Source organism: Sus scrofa, chromosome 13, assembly GCF_000003025.6.
Source record: "Sus scrofa isolate TJ Tabasco breed Duroc chromosome 13, Sscrofa11.1, whole genome shotgun sequence".
NCBI classification, from domain to species: Eukaryota; Metazoa; Chordata; class Mammalia; order Artiodactyla; family Suidae; genus Sus; species Sus scrofa.
Window position 1 is genome coordinate 12336006 of NC_010455.5, and position 17344 is coordinate 12353349.

At 43.7% G+C, this 17344-nt stretch overlaps 1 protein-coding gene across 1 annotated transcript in view; it reads left to right on the top strand.

The window, feature by feature from the left end:
- The window catches only part of RARB (retinoic acid receptor beta), a 171302-nt gene continuing 154339 nt past the window's right edge, over nt 382–17344 (top strand). Inside the window, 1 exon segment of the mRNA XM_005669304.3 lies at nt 382–527. The gene's annotated coding sequence lies outside the window, so the exon portion shown is untranslated.

Below are 17344 nucleotides of genomic sequence, written 5' to 3' on the forward strand. Positions count from 1 at the left end.
CTCCCAAGCCAATGCCAGAGGGACACAGAGAAACAGGCTCTCCAAAGGAAAGTTTCCCGATCCCGGGCCTCCCCCAGGGGCGGCTCTTCGTGCTCCAGTTCAGGGCGTGCGTGTGCTTTTGCGGGAGTGGAAAACCACACACACGCAGCGAGGAACTGAACAGACCGAAAGGCGCGGGGAGGAATGTGAAGGCTGGGCGGGGGCTCCGGGGCGGCGGGCGAGAGCGCCGAGCCCCGCGAAGCGAGGCGCAAAGGGCGGGGGCCAGCGGGCGGCGGGCTCGCTGGGAGAGGCGTCCGGGCTCCGGCGGCTCCTCCCGGCCCCGCGCGCTCCTCCCGCCCCGCGCGCTCCTTCAGGCCCCGCGCGCTCCTCCCGGCCATCCCCGGCCCCGCGAGCTCGGAGCGGACACGCGGGGCGGGAGGAGCGCGCGCCCGGGTCGCTGGCCGCCCGCGCGGCGGGGCTGCTGGGAGAGCTGGGCTCTGTGAGAATCCTGGGAGCTGGTGATGTCAGACTCGCTGGGTCATTTGAAGGTTAGCAGCCCGGGAAGGGTTCACGGAAAGTTCACTCGCATATATTAGGCAATTCAATCTTTCATTCTGTGTGACAGAAGTAGTAGGAAGTGAGCTGTTCGGAGGCAGGAGGGTCTATTCTTTGCCAGAGGGGGGACCAGAGTCCCCGCGCGAGCCGCCTGAGGACGGGGATGCCGAGGACGCGCGCGAGCCGGGCAGGGCTGCTCTGGGCACCGTCCGGGTAGGACCCGCACCGCCTTCCCAAGGCTTTTGGCAGGCATCTGCTCGGAAGAAGAACTTGGGATCTTTCTGGGAACCCCCGCCCCGGCTGGATTGGCCGAGCAAGCCTGGAAAATGGTAAATGATCATTTGGATCAATTACAGGCTTTTAGCTGGCTTGTCTGTCATAATTCATGATTCGAGGCTGGGAAAAAGACCAACAGCCTACGTGCCAAAAAGGGGGCAGAGTTTGATGGAGTTGGGTGGACTTTCCTATGCCATTTGCCTCCACACCTAGAGGATAAGCACTTTTGCAGACATTCGGTGCAGGGGAGATCATGTTTGACTGTATGGATGTTCTGTCAGTGAGTCCTGGGCAAATCCTGGATTTCTACACTGCGAGCCCGTCTTCCTGCATGCTCCAGGAGAAAGCTCTCAAAGCATGCTTCAGTGGATTGACCCAAACCGAATGGCAGCATCGGCACACTGCTCAATGTAGGTTTATTTTTTCCCTTCTTCTACCAGGAAAAAAAATATGAATTGTCTCTCTTGCATGCAGTAAAGACGCTGGAAACAAACTGCATGGGTAGCCAGACAAAGGATTTAATGATTTAAGGCTGAAAGGGTGTGATATGCTGGTGTGCATATGGATTCCCTCTGCTGAAAATTTCCTGTTAGATGTTTTCTTCCCAAACAACCCCTCCCGACCCCTGCTCCTCTCCTTACCAGCCCTACAGTCCCTTGAAAACAGTTTTAAAAATGTGTGTGGAGGGGGGGAAAAAGTAGAGGGTGACCACAGGACTTTGAAACATTCTTCAAGTGAGACAATTTGACACATTTGTGCAGTTTTTACTAAGATGTCTACAGAGGGGAATTTAACTTTGCTGCTCTTTGGATTAGCGACTAGTTATGTATATATACCCCCCCCCGTGTGTGTTACAACAGTCCAGAGTAATTAAAATATGACATCTTCCTTGCAAGGAATTTAGCCTAATTAAGGTGGCTGCTACTCCTGAGGTTCATAAACCACCGGTTAAAGCCGCTGCCTCCAATGTTTTCCTTGCGGAGGAAAGGCAATATTTCTTAGCATTGACCCTGCTGCCACCTTTCCAAGTCACTTTGTTGCTCTAAGAAGTTGCTGTTTTGCTAGAAAACTACTGGCAATGAACACCCCTTGGGCTGAGCCATCCATTATTTCCATATCTCGCAATTCAGCCGGGAACCTGGACGTTGGTTAAAAGGAAAGGAAATATAAGTAGGGTGGCCCAGTTTTTTAAAAAAATATTGACTATTTGGTTATCTGATGCTGACACGGCGCCGAGGCACTCACTGGTCAACAGTAGCCAGACTGCAGGCTTGAGAAATGACCAGAAGTCCCAGAAAATCCCACCTTCGGGTGGCTGTAGTGGGAGCCTGCAGGATGCATCCCTGCCCTGACAGTGATTTAGATAAATGGCTCAGCTATCTATCAAAATGTTTTTAGTACTTTATTTGACAATTCATTGGAGCATTAGCCTGAAAATGACATTTTAAATCTTTGTTTTCAAAGAGGTCAAAGTTTAACTGGGAGAAATTGAGTTTTCCTAATAACATGGTGGCTTATCTAAAGAGGGAGAAGAAAAGGGGGAGTGAGGGGACCATGACAAGATTTAAATTGCCCTCTCTGAAACTTTTCCTTAAGAATAAAGCCTTGCTTCTAGGGGCCAGGAAATCAACAGGTTTGGAGCTGAAAAATCAATAACCATTTGATGCCAACAGTCTGGCTGTCAGACTTAATATTTCGTAGAGCCATAACCAGGGTAAAAAAAGGAATCTTTTCAGAAGGCGCCTTTATCTTCGGCTGCTCCCCAAATGCCTTTTCTTTCCTGCTGCCTACTTTCCTTCTGGGAAACTCAAACTTTTACAAAATAATCTTCCAACCCGCTAAGGGATCTTTCAGACTTGTCCTCTCTGTAAAGCAGCATGAACAATTTTATTTGGAATCTCGGGGAACTAAGAGTCTCTAAAACTTTTTCTTGGGAGAGAAAATTTTCATGAAACCTTTTTTTAATGACGGAAAGACAAAGCTCCGGACACTGGCGTCAAGCTATTAGACCTAATAGAGATTTTACAAGTGGGCATTCTTCCTTTTGTAATTAACCCTCCAAACATGCCTATTAAGTTGCAGGAGTAGGGGGGAAAGCTTTGTTTGTTCTTGAACAAGTTAAACAGGGGATTTGCCTTATCTGCTGAGAGCTAGTGGTGAATGTGTCATTTGGCCAGCCCGTAAGCAAGAAGTGTTGATAACAGCAAAGTTCAGCTAATCAAAGAAACTTGCATTAGAAAAAGTAAATAAAGGTATCTGACAAAGGGATTTCAGAAATTTCAGTGTCCTATTTTTGTAAGCAGGGCAATTAGTGCTCCCTGTGGTCAGTTTCACCAGAGTTTGAACCCCAAACCTGACTCCAGGTTGCAAGAATAGAATGTAAATATCGCTTTTGCCTCTGCAGAGTCACACAAACTGCTTTATGACTGGTTAGTTTAGTTGTTCAAGTGATTTAAGTTTTCAAGCATAAATAAAAGTTCTAACAAAGCTCAGCCACGCGGTATTTGGTGCAGGGTGCTACAGCCAGTTAGGGCTTTTGAAGTAGAAGCATATTAGGGCTCCGTTTGTATAAGTACAGACATAAAAACCACAACCTTTTCCATTTGACTTAATGACTGTTTTGACAAGAAGCAGATCTGTTTGTGCTCTTAACACAGAGGAAACAGTGGGCAAGGAGAGGAAAAAATAGTACTAAATTCTAACCAAAACTATTTTCTGCTTTGAGATCCTACTAATTTTTTTATGATGTATGTGTGTGTATGTGTGTGTGTGTAGTGATTGGAGTAAGCCCTTTGTAAAACACACCAAAAGCATTCTTTAAAAGGCGCTAGGCTATTCTTTTTATTTTCCTTTTTAATTTTAAAGATAGAAAAATGATATGCCAACCAGCTGCCTGTTGGAGTAGGGCCTGTGAATTGCTTGTTCTAAAAATTCGAAGTAGCAGGTTACTAAGGGAATGTGGTATAAATAATACGATTTAAAACTGCCCCTGGAGGTGTCGGAGTCACTAAGTTTCTATTCAGATGCCTCCTGGATTATCTTGGGTTTAGGCCGCTCCAGATGTTTTCAGCATTAATTGCTCAGTGGGCATAGGATAAATCCTAATATTTGTGATCTAAATATAGTAGTTGCTTTTGGTAAAATCATGAGGGTGACAACTTCTTGGCCTTTTTCCCTGTCTTCTCCCTACTCAACACATCAAAAGGAAAAAGGGAAAAAAATCGGCCTTTTTAATGAGAAATAATCTTAAAAAAAAAAAAAAATCGATGTACGGTTAAGGAAGGAAAAAAAATCCCCTTCCCAAAGTGCTAGGACCTGAACTTTAAGTATTAAACAGTATCTAAATCCTCTCCTAGTGAGATATAAATTGGGGTCAAAGTGGCAAAATCAAAGATACCCTCTGAAAGAGAGACTAAATAAAGGCTGACAGCCACCGTACGAATTGAATGGGGTTTTGAATAAATATTTCGGTGAAAAGGCTCAATTGTTTTTCTAAAGTAGGACATAATTTTCTGCTCCTCGGCCACATGACAGTGGTAACTAACACCCTCAGAAAGAAGAGAAGGAAAGGAAATTCTGCTTAAATCCCAGAGAGTGCAGGACAAGGCCGCTTGAAAACGAGTGGAAGATTCATAAAGTTTTCCTTCAAAAGAAATACTGAAGTCTCGTCGGTATCCAGATATATTGCTCCTGATGGGCAATTTAGCAGCAATAATGCATACATTTAAGTTTTATTGCCAGGAAGGGGTAGATTTCAAAAAGTAGCTCAAAATGCTAGAAGAGGTAGACGTCTACCCCTCAAACTTGGGCTGCAAAATGGGTGTGAAGGCACCCAGTTAGCATTTGATTTCCCAGACCAAACGCAAAAAACCCTCAGTAGATAAATGAACTGACCTAAACCAGAAGTTTTCTTCTCATTTTTGGAAGCCTGCCTTGACCGCATTTAACCAGTCGGTATTGTCATGAACTTTTCTTGAAAGCATAAAAGAAATCAGGTGTTTATAATTTACCTTCGACATGTTAAGCTCCTGAGATGGCTAAAAAGGAAAGAAAACCTTACTGTTTTCTCCTTCATACATTCTTATGGAATGTGGTTGATGGACAATCTCAGAAGGGAAACACACAAGAAATGATAAAAGGTTATAAATTCTGCTCTCAAGGAATTTATAATCTTTAAAATAAAATTTAAAAATTTAAAGGCCAGGAATTTTTAAATTAGAAAGTCACTCTCTGGGAGGAAGACAAAGATGTAACTCCAGCATGCAAAACAGAAAACTCCTCGAGTCGAATGGGACTTACTAAACAATAAATGCTGTGTTCATTTTAGTACATCTTAAAATTAATCTTCTATAGAGTTTGAGTTACATGTAAGTGCCAGTAAATTTATCCTTACATGACATTTTTATACTTTAAATGTTCTAATATAAATTCAGTTAACTCTCAATTAAAATAGATTATTTCAGAAATGGGAGTTTTTTGATGAAGGTTAATCAAAAAAATCTTGGCTAAAAACCTCTCCAAAAGATATTACCATAGACTCTTGCCTTCCAAATGACAAGGTAGTTAAGGCAATTATACATCTCAGATTGTCTCGAACAACCCACTTTCAGATATACTGCCATGGTTCCCACATAAGTCATTGAAATATGCCAGATATTTCGATATTATGACATCTCCTAGGCTGCCCCTTGAACCCAGGAGTGGCACAGAAAGTTTTTGGTTGCTATGGTTAATATAAATGAGAGCACTTATGGCTTAATTTTTCCATTATGATTTGAAGTTCATCTTATGCTTTTGAGTCGTCCTCCTGAACATGAATCCCTTTTGTGGCAAAGTGGAGACGTGTGAATAGAAGGAAGGCATCCCTTGCAAAATGGATTTAAGTATTCTGACCGTGGTTCTGATGCCAGAGAAAATGTGTGTATCCTGGGAGTGGGGGAGGGGCTAGAATCATACGTTGAATGGCTGTGAACAAATCTCTGTCTGTTCTTGGCCAGCTTCTTCTGAAAAAGTTGGAGTTGGGGGTGATGGAGAGAGGAGAGTTAACTCAGGTTTCAGATTTATCAGTATCCTGTCTGTAAGTGGCTTGGCCTAAGCACCTCTTGTTAAAGAGGAGATGAGATAACCTGCCCATCTGTAAGATCTAATAACACCACCTCATCACTCAATGTGTTGCCCTGAACGCTTCTCTTTCCTTCCTCCTTATGGTATCATTAAGAAGCGTGGTTCCTGTCCCATCCCAGCCCCTAAACCCCCCTTTCAACGAATTAAAAACTAAAGTTGCCAAAGTCCTCTCCACCTAGCAAGCAGTAGAGGGTGAGTCTGCAGGTGTTCTATTATTTATTTTGAGCTTTCAGAGCTTCTTAGAAGGGAATTCAAGCAGGCAGTGGAACCGCTGACTTGCCTTTTCTCTGGCCTTGCAGGGTGGGAAGCTCAAAGAGGGGCCACTCGTTAAGATAAGACTCTTGGTCCCCAGCACATTAAGGCAGGATAACAGGAACTGACGTCAGGAGACGACCCAGCCTGGCCAAGTGTTTCCTCCTGTCAGGCCGCTCGGATTCCAGGAGCCTCCAGGCTCCCCAACCGTGAACGAGGGAGTGTTGGGCGGGGGTGGGGAGGGGAGCTAATTTTAACAGGGACATTTGTGGGTGACAATGTCCCTCATTCCCAAAAGGAGATGTCTCTCAACAGAACAAAGAGTAACTTGAGGGGAAAGAGTGATTTAAATAAATGCAGATGCTGAGATTCTTACTGCAGTTTTCGGTTGTCATGGACTAGGCGTTTGTTTCCCAGCTGTCAGCAGTTTCCCTCTGAGGTCTCCTAAGACAGTCTCTCCAGCCGTCACCAGATAGGATCACCCGCGAGCCTGCCAGCTTTCCATATAGAACAAAATGGGCGGGAACTCACCTTGTCTGAGTTAATCCCTTGGGACTTCTATTTACTTTCCTAAAACCCCAGGTGCCTACCCTCACCGGCTTCATCGGACAGCAAGTTCAAGTCACTGCATTTGCTGCCAGCCCTGAAACCATCTGGCAGTTTTTCCTCTCCTCTTCTTTCTTTTCTCTTAAACTCAGATGTTTTTCTTTTTCCTTCACAACTTGAGGTTTGGAGAAGGAGAAATTCTAAGGAAAGTGTCCTATTTTATTTTTTTCAAGCGCATGGGTTCTCAGTCTACTCTTTGCTTAGGAGTGCTCTTTTTTAAGTTTGAGTATGGAAGGAGTTATTCTCCTAATTCGATTCTGACATAGTGAAATGTGTCGTTGTTGTTGATAGTGATCAATTACTCTTGGCCCCAGATTAGATTTTTATCAAATCAGAAAAAAAAAAACAAACCTGAATTCAGAAGACTGTGGTAGAAATAATGCAGATAAGATCAGATGAGTGCATCAATTCACTTGAAAATGAAGATTCAGGTCACATTTATCCTAATATTTCTCTAGTTTCCAGAGCAAACGAAGACCTCCATAATAAATACCTTCTTCTCCAAAATATTAAAGCTTGCAGGGCTAGAGTACCTTTGTCTTGTCATCAAAGTCCATGATTATAAAAAGGCTGATGATGGGAAGGCTGTTTCAGCTTCAAAAGATTTTTTAGGGTCTGGCCTATTGGAAAGCTTGGGGGTATAATTAACTAAAATGGAAATGGAGGCAAACGAAATTTAGTTCCTGATGTTTTAATTTAGCTCAGTACTGCCATGTGTTATTGAAGAGAATTCTTAAAGGCAAACATAATTATTTCATTATGGTCCTCAGAATGCTTTCATTGGCTTTAATGACAAGAAGCTGTATAAAAAGGCATACATTTTAATTAGTCCTTCTTATATTTACTTCAGATAAATAACAAATAATTGATGAAAAACAAGTCTTTGGAATGGATGGTTTCACATAGTGCGCTGGTTACAGTTTAATGATGAAACGCTTCTCTGTTGCTTTGCATTTTAATTATCCAGACATTACAGTAGTGGTGCTGTGGAGCTAAAATACTGTAGTTGCCATTTTAATACCAAAAAATTACAATTAATGCCTATGAATCGGAAGCAGGGAAAGGTAGCTAGAAGCACATCTCAGAGGAAGTAAATTGCCATTCCCATTAATTTTACTACGTTTGTTAGCATTCGTTTTGATCACTTTTCTCCTTTACGCTCCATCTTTTTAGATTAAGACTGCCGGGTTTCGCATGTGTTTTTATGATCACACCTCCTGAATACCGTTCTTTTCCTCTTGCTGCCTGTTTTGAGGATGTGCCTGAAAGTACCTTGCCAAATGCCTGCTGGAAATTCAGAGAGCTCTTTTTCCACGTGATAGGCACTCGTTGCCTTTGATCTTATACGAAAACCCATTTCACATGATTCATCTGTTTTGGTGTACAGAACACTAATTGTTATTATTGATTTTAAATTCCGTGACCATTACAAGTAACCCAGATGACTGGCAGATAAAGGGTAATAATCCATGGAGTTCTGGAACTGTTTCATGTTTGTCTGGAGTACTTTATGTGATCAATATTAACTGCCCCATTGAAACTAACTGCTGTATCAAATAACAGTCAATCAAATGAATGTGCTTAGAGATTATTTATTGAGAGCTTTAATTGTTCACTGGGGCCCTGCTTATCAGAGGAAACAATAGGAACTAGAGACAGGATGAACAGGTTTGGATTTACCGTGAAAGTTGGAGGATGTGATGAAGGCCATCTTTCTGCTACCGGGACAGGGTTTCCAGAAACCCATGTTGGGCTTCTAGCAGGCACAAGGTGCACATTCCCTTACAGAGGTTAGCTTACCGCCTGCACATCGAGAGCGCTCTCGAGAGGTCCGTGTCGTGGCTTCCTGGCCCTCAGACCGGAGGCTGTGACGTTGTCACTCCCAGAGTTTTACTGCAGCCTCTCCGTGCGCCGGCGCACATCCATCACCCACCGAGCATCTCTCCACCTGTATCTTCCTGCGCCGCCGCTGGGCTGAGATAATGGAAATAGCCTGCCTTGACACGGGATCGATTTCTACAGCCACGAAATGGGACATGGCAGGATTTGTAGAAAGATGAGAGATAATGTAAATGAGGATTCTATTCTGCCCTGAAAACACACCGAAGTAGACCTTCTCTGGTTTCAGCGTGACACTGCGGCGTAGGCGCCTTCGCTAACCGCCACAGTGTTTGTGTAGTTGCTGTTGCTTTCCTCTGTGAAATCGTTCCTCTGCCTGTGGCTCATCACCTAGGGGACGGTCCCTCCCGGTTGTCACAGTGGTCCTAATGCGTTGGCACCCACTTACTAACCCCCTAGATTTAGTATAAATAATTGACTTTTACAGGTGAGCGTTGTCATGTTTGTAGTTGTCATGGTACACTTTGCCCAAAGATGCTGTCAGGGGTGCAGCACATTTCTGTTGCTCACTGATGGAGTAGATCTCACAGGGTCCTGTTCCACATGCTCCTGGGTATCTGCCATGTTCCAGGCTCCCGGATATGTTCTGTGGGGGCATCAGATGAAGCCCACACTGTCCCTGCTCTCTGGACTCGCAGTGTATGGGAGAAACAGGTCCACATGTCACTGTGATACAGTCCCTTATAACAAAAGCACAAGACTCTCCTCAGGACTTTGGACCCGAGTTTGCTTATGGAAAGAATTAAAATCTACTGATGGAATTCCCTGATGGCCTAGTGGTTAAGGATTCGGCATTGTCATTGCTGTGGCTCGGGTTCGATCTCTGGCCCAGGAACTTTAGCATCCTGCGGTGCAACCAAAAAAAAAAAAACTCCACTGAGAACCAGGGCTGATACATCGGAGGAGGGTCCCGTGGGTTATGCATTTTTGTCATAAGGAGCAGGCAAGACATTTTTCTGGGTTCAGGCCACACAGGTAATGTCTAAGTGTAGTTTACAAAGCAGAGTTTTAAACTCCGCAGTAGAATAAGTGCACACCTTCTGACTTGCTTCTTAAAGACTCATATGGATGTTTCTGGAGTGTTTGTTAAAATAAATACTGTTCTTTGGGGGGAGTCTGATTAGATTATATTTTTGAAAAGTCGCATCTTTTGGAACGTTTTTGTGATGTATCACTGTGTAACAAACTGCTCCAAACTTTGCAGCCAAACAATTTATGATCTCATTATTCTGTGGATGGATTGGGCTCCACTGGGCAGATCGTCTGCTCCATGTGATGTCAGCTGAGGCTGCACCCCCAGGGCTAACACGGGCGAGAAGTCATCACTGGCACCCGAGACTGGCGTGGATATTGGTTGCTGGCAGAGAGCGCAGCCAGGCTGTCATCTGGGGGTAGCTGCCTGTGCCTCGTTCCTGCGGTCACCCTCGGAAAGGCTAGAGCGGAGCTGGCCTGCCATCACTTTGACCACCTGCTGTCTGTTAAGTGTTACAGGCCCGCCCAGCTTCAGTCAGGCTACCTCGTCATGGGGAGGGACCAAGAACCCGGGCCATCTTCCTCTACACAGCAGTTGTCACATCACATCTGTGCTCTGTAACACGACAGAAATGCTTGTCCTCTGACAGCAGAGACCAAGTTGAAGAGCTGTTGCAGGGTTTTTAGCTTGGTTTTCATCTGGTTAAATATTTAACAAGAGTCTACTCGAATGTCTGTACTGACATTATTATCCCATTCATGGGAGGAAGGTAAGATTTGCCTCTTCTTACAGGAGAGGAAATTGAGGCTCAGAGAAAGCGAGTTTGGCAGCAGTTTGATGCTGTCATCTGCCAGCTGAGTGAAGAATTCCTGGGGCCTTTTTAGACCCTTCTAATATCAAGAAAGGACCACTGAGTGCTTTGGTTTGGGGGAAAGGTGGAAAAGAGAGAGGTAAAGAAGTGTGGCTTAGGGATTTCCTCAGATTACATTGTTTCTCTCCGAGAAGCCACAGCATTTTAAATTGTGGAAGAAGCTAGGAGAGTATTTCCTCTTTTGTCCTTTCGTTTTCCATCCTATTTGTTGTTGAAGTCTGCCCTGGCCCAGTCCCTTTATGGCTCACAGGGGTCAGGGTGGGGCTTAGCTTTGTGTTTCCTGAGGAATCTCAGGAAGGTGAGAGGTAAGTATAAGGTTTTTTCTATTGTGCTGGCTCCCCCAGAATCTTCACCAGGAGATAGGCACCAGTGCTCTTTCCTCTTAGCCAGCCGTTCCTTTAAAAAAAGGGCGGGGGGAGTTCCCGTCATGGCACAGTGGAAACAAATCCAACTAGGAGCCATGGGGTTGCTAGTTCGATCCCTGGCCTCGCTCAGTGGGTTAAGGATCTGGCATTGCCATGAGCTGTGGTGTAGGTCACAGATGTGGCTCGGATCCCGCATGGCTGTGGCTGTGGTGTAGGCCGGCGCCTGTAGCTCCAATTGAACCCCTAGCCTGGGAACCTCCATATGCCACAGGTGCGGCCCTAAAATAAATAAATAAATAAACAAAAAAAAGAGAGGAGGTCCTTGATTGCCTAATGGGTTACAGATCTGGTGTTGTCATTGCTATGGCTTGGGTCACTGCTGTGGCGTGGGTTCAGTCCCTGGCCTGGGGATTTCCCACATGCCACAGGTATGGCCAGGGGTGGGGGGGGACAAGAGAAAAGAAAACCTTCTGAGAGATAATGAGATTACATTGATATTTTGCTATTTGCCACCTACTTTAAATATCTGTTGTTTAGAACTTGTGAAAATTGTGACTATTGAATGAAGTTGACGTTTAGTAAGAATGATGATGACTAGCCTCTTTAACATCAGCACTTTCAAATACACTTGGCTCTGGACTTCCCGTGTGGCTCACAAATACACTTGGCTCTTCATATCTAGGAGGCCCACATCTGTGGATTCAGTGATTCTCAGATTGAAATTATTCAGAAAAAAAAAAAATTCCAGAAAGTTCCAAAAAGCAAAAACTTGAATTTGCTGTACAGCTAGCAACTATTTACATAGTATTTACATTGTATTAGGTTTATAAGGATTTTTGAGATGATTTAAAATATATGGAAGGATGTGTATGGTATATGCAAATACTACACCATTGTATATAACGGTCTTGCGCCAGTGAGGAGTTTGGTATCCACCTGTGTCCTAGACCAATGTCCTGCCGATGTGACGGGATGACTGTTATATTTGAAGTGCACTCTATTGTTCTGTATTGGGGATTTTTATAAACCGTGTTCATTTTGTTTGAAATCTAGTTGTTGCTGAATTATGGGTTTTGGGGAGATGTATGGGTGAATTGAAGTGACTTTCTTCAGGTCATCATCTAGTGGGTTCTTGACGATGCGCAATGCGTTTCCTGTATATAGCAGAGTGCAGTGGAGCTGGGCTCTCCTCAGGCACTGCCTCTGTGTGGGAGCAAGCGCTACAAGTTGCCTCAGTTGTTTTCATCTATACAATGGATCCATAGTGCTTACCTTGCAAGCTTATCATAAACTTTAATAAGAGAGTTTATCTAAAGTACCTGAGACCTAATGCTCAGTAAATAGATCCCCCCATACTTTATTATGAAAATTAAAAGAAAAAAAATTTTTTTGGCTGCACCTGCAGCATGCAGAAGTTTCCAGGCCAGGGATTGAATCCATGGCACAGCAGTTACCTGAGCTACAGCAGTGACAATCCTGGATGCTTAACGCACTGAGCTACCAGGGAACTCTTGAGAAAAATTTCTTCTTCTTATTATGGCAGCACCTGCAGCATATGGAAGTTCCCAAGGTAGGGTCAAATCAGAGCTGCAGCTGCAGGCCACTGCAGCACCAGATCCGAGCTGCATCTCCACCTATGCTGCCATTTGTGGCAATGTCAGATCCTTGACCCACTGAGTGAGGGCAGGGATCGAACCCACATCCTCACAGACACTGTGATGATTCTTAACCCACTGAGCCACAACGGGAACTCCCTGAGAATTTATTTAATGCAAGAAAGTTGAAAGAATTTTACAGGGGACATGGTCTTACCACTGAATTTACCATTCAAGGTACCATGTTTGTTTCCTGTTTCTACTCATTGCTCCTTTTTATGGTGTGTAGTTTGGTTTTGTTGATTCAGTTCCCTTACTAACCAGGGACGTCTTTGAGGGCAGATACTGTGTGCTTTGCCTCTGTCTTCCCAGTGGTAGTAAAGTGTTGGTATAACTAGTATAGAACCTGGTCAACTCTCAGTTAACTGTGGTTGAATCAATGGGTATAGAGATGCAGGCACAGAACCCCTTAACATGCTGCATATCAGCTCTCTCCAGTACGGCTTTCTGCAAGGATGGAAACCATCGGTCATTTTGTGTTGTCCTGTATGGTCACTGCTGGCCATGTGGGGTCACTGAGCCCTTGAAACGTGGCAGATGTGTCTGAGGAACTGAATTTTTTAGTCTGTTTAATTTTAGTTAGTTTAACTTTCCATAGCCATATGTGGCTGGCGGCTACTCTGTTGAACAACACAGCTTGATATACTTCAGCTATTAATATTTTTTCAATATTTGTACATACTCTTTATTTCCCTTTTCCCTTAGCCTTTATTCCTCTCTCCTATTGCTGTTCAGGAGCTGTAATTATCTCTTTATGTAGACAGTAAATAGACTGCAGGAGAATGTAAACAGAATACTGGAGGGTAGTGATTTCAGTCATTGTTTAACTTGTTTTCCTTCTGGGTGGAACTCTTTTTCCTGAGGCTTGCCAAGTACTTAGCACTTATTTTGCTAACACTGATTCTGCAGCGTTAAACCAAGATTTTCCCAGAATCCTGGTGGGCTGGACTTGAGTTCTGTTTCTTGCAGCAATCATATCGTGGGAGAATGCAATTCCTAGGCCTGTGCCCCACACCTGCGTGGTTTTCAAATAGACATAGGATATCTTCCAACCTTTTCCAGCTGCTTTCAGCTCTGCTTAAACATGTTAATCTGCAGGGAGGCAGAGAGGAACAGGCCATACTCTAGAAGCCTCAGGGTGTGTGTTCTAGAAGATACGTGCTTTCTCTCCCACAGGTACCTTCTGCTCATCAGTGTGTGCTCTACCTTGTAACTCAGTGCTGGGCACACAGTAGATGCTCAGGAGATATGCTGAGTATAGTTCAGGGAAAACGAACTTGAAATTCAGAACATCTCAAGTGGTCTCTGCCTTTGTTTCTTTGTATATTTTTGGCGTGGGGGTCACTCAAAACACCTGAAGTAAACTTGAGAGAGTGATCAGAACTTGGCAGGTCCAAGCTGGCCATTATGGCAAGCCCTTGGAAGCCTGGCAGCTGGAATATTGGCCTGAAAATATAAGAATGGGACATTTCCTTGAGCTGATCCTCACTCTCCTATCCTTGGAAGAGATTTTCTGAGGGTATCTCCTGTTCACCTTGCCACTCCTCCCTTCCTTCCTTTTTGGGTCCATCCTTAGAAATGGGATGAAGAAAATAAAATAGAAATAAGACCAAGTCCACAATCAAAAGAAACTTTAAAAAGAAATTTTTTTTTTTTTGGAGTCTAGTTGACTTACAATGTTTTGTTAATTTCTGCTATACAGTAAGTGACGTAGTTATACATATATATATTTTCTTTTTCACATCCTTTTCCATTATGGTTCATCATAGGCTATTGCTATCTGAGAGGACCTTGTTGTCTATCCATCCTATATATACTAGTTTGCACCTGCTAATCCCAAACTTCCAATCCTTCCCTCCCCCACCCTCTGCCCTTGGCACCCACCAGTCTGTTCAGTCAAGAGAAACTTTTGAACCAAGGTTTTTTATCCCCTGAGTGGTTTCAAATTGTGGCTGATTTTTATTAAAATGATACAATAAGCATCATCATAATTAATATTTATTAAGCACCCATTATCTGCATTTTATATCAAGTGTGTGAAACCAGTGATGTCACCTCATCCACATAGCAGGCTGAAGAGAAAGGCACTGTTGTTGCTCCATCTGACAGATGAGACTCCCCAGGCACAGAGCAATTCAGGGGCCCAGGTCTGTGCTGTAGGAGAAAGCCGGTCCCAGTTCCCATCTCAGCTCTGCCTGACGTGGGTTTCCTTCCCTCTGCCAACTCTGCAAAGTTAACTCCCATTTTCTTTGCAGGGAGGGAGAAATGAAGAAGGTTGGGAGCCCCAGAACCCACAGGATAATAAAAGGGTTTCCAAGTGAAAGCTGGAAACAATACGTTTTTAACCAAATGGGCAGTTACTCTAATTGCTGTGCCCCTACTGTTCAATTCCTTTTTATGTCCTAGTTCATTAAATTATGTGCACACACAGGCTTATTATTTACAGATGTATGCACTTTTAACTGGCTCATATGAAACAGATGTTTCACGAAAGGTAACCAAGAGCAAGTGATCTAAACCCTCCTTTAGTGGGTATCAAGTGAGTATTCAGGCCCATTACCTGCAGGGTTTTTGCTATTATTTTGAATTGCAGTGTCCAGTGTGGGGAAAAGAATTCCTCCTGTCCCCTGGAGGAACAAATAAAATTACAACGACCCAATAAGCAGACATCTGCATCTCAAAATGACGGAGGGTGTGTGCAGGTGATGGGCAGGTGGTGTCTGCCTGTGGGCTCAGGTGGATAGCAATGAGTTTTGTAAGCAATTTGAGAAAAAAAGACCCACTGCATTAGAGTGGACTTTTTTATTTTTAAGAGCCGTACTCTGTTATATCAACCATTACAGGCTTTGAAATCATAGCTGACTCACTATCATGCTCTTCTTTATCCAGAATTTCTTGGTTAATTGTTTTTAGATGGAATTACTCCATTGATCTTGTAGCTGGCAGGAATGTGTGCAAAGCTTGAATGGTGAATGTGATGTCAAATTCCTGCCTCCCAGATTCTAAAAGAATTGGGATGGACTCTTTTCACAGATTCTTCATGATGCCACATACATCACCTTCCATTAATAAAAACTACAGGATTAATTTCAGTTATGTATTGCTATGTAATAGACCAGCCCAAAACTTAGTGGCTTAAAACATAACTTATCATTTGCTTTCAAGCTTCTGTCTTACTTAGGAGCTTCCATGTGGCTGCAGGTCAGACGGTTCTAGGGCAGGTCTCCTTTTAGAGGTGGACCAGGCTGGATGTACAGAATGGCTTCTCCATTCCATTTCCAGTTCCTCTGCTGATATTTCTGAAACAGCTGGAGGCTGCCTGAGGCTCTCTCTCGACGCCACCTCCTCTTGTGACATGGGCTTCCTCACAGAATGGTGGTCCCTGAGCTGTTCACATGGCTTCCCCCAGAAGCCAAGAAACCCAGATGGAAACTGCAAGCCCTCTTACGATCTAGCCTCATGAGTAACAGTGTTAATTTTGCTATATCCATTTGATCCATAAAAAAACACAGTAGCAGCTCAGATTCAAGGGGAAGGGCCTACACCACAGCGTGACTTCCTGGACATGTGGGACATCAAGCAGGTCATCCTCGGAGGCCACCTACACCCTAACTAGAAGTAAATGCACACCTCTTTTTCAGAACAAGGTGACATGGCCTGCTAAATTCACCTTGCCATAAACTGGGTTGCATATGTCAGTGAACAGCTATTTCAGTACTTACTCAGAATGTTGGGGAACAATAATAATCACCCCTCAAAGTCCACAATGAGATTTTCTGTTTATGAATTGTCAGGCGTTCTCTAAACAACAACCACAAAACGTTGGAGCAGAGATGGCTGAAATCCTGTCCTTTTGTACATTGAAACCTGGAAACCATCCCAATCGAAATATGAAATGGGACATGAAATATTAAGTGGCATATTAGTTTTATTGCATATATGACCATGAGAGTGCATTTTATTTTGTCTTATGGTGCTCTAAAAAAATCCATGTAAGGGATTAAAGGTATTAAAACTCCCATATTCTGCCTGGCTGTAGGCCAGGGAACCGGTCATGATAAATAATCCCAATAGACAGAATGTGTAGGAAGGAATTTTAAAATGTATTTATGATAGACATATTGACCTCCCTAACTAATAAAAATGTATACATGGGGTTAGTTTTGAAGGAAATGTGCAGACCTTACACGTTTATAGAGCATGTAAAGACTACATACACTGAAGTGTGCAATCTGAAAAATTTCCCACATCTCTGACATATGGCTATCATATTCTGTCTCTACCCTAGAAGCAAAGAAAAGCATGGATTTTATAGTACATGTGCCATTACTCTAAGAAGGAATAGTTTTAATTTCCTTTATCTTAAAGCAGGGGTCAGGAAACTGAGCCAAATCTGGTCTGCTGCCTGTCTTTGTAAATAAAGTTTTATTGGAACATGCCACGCTCCCCCCCCCCCTTACCTCTTGTCTGCTTCCCTACAACAGCAGAGGTGAGTGGCTGTGACAGATACCACATGGCTCACAAAGCTTAACAGATTTACGATTGAGTCTTTTACAGAAAGAGTTTGTTGCTCTTGTCTTAAAACATTAAAAAATTGGTAGGATGGCTTACAGTAGAAACGAATGCTTTGTTTCTCGGTCATGATAATGTACATGGATTCAGGAGGCCAGTTCTGGATCAAGCTGTTTCCCAGCTATGTGACCTTGGCCAGGTCATCTAAATTCTCTAAGCCTCAGTTTCCTCCTGTGAGTAATGGAGATTGAACAACTGATCATAAGACTCATCCTTG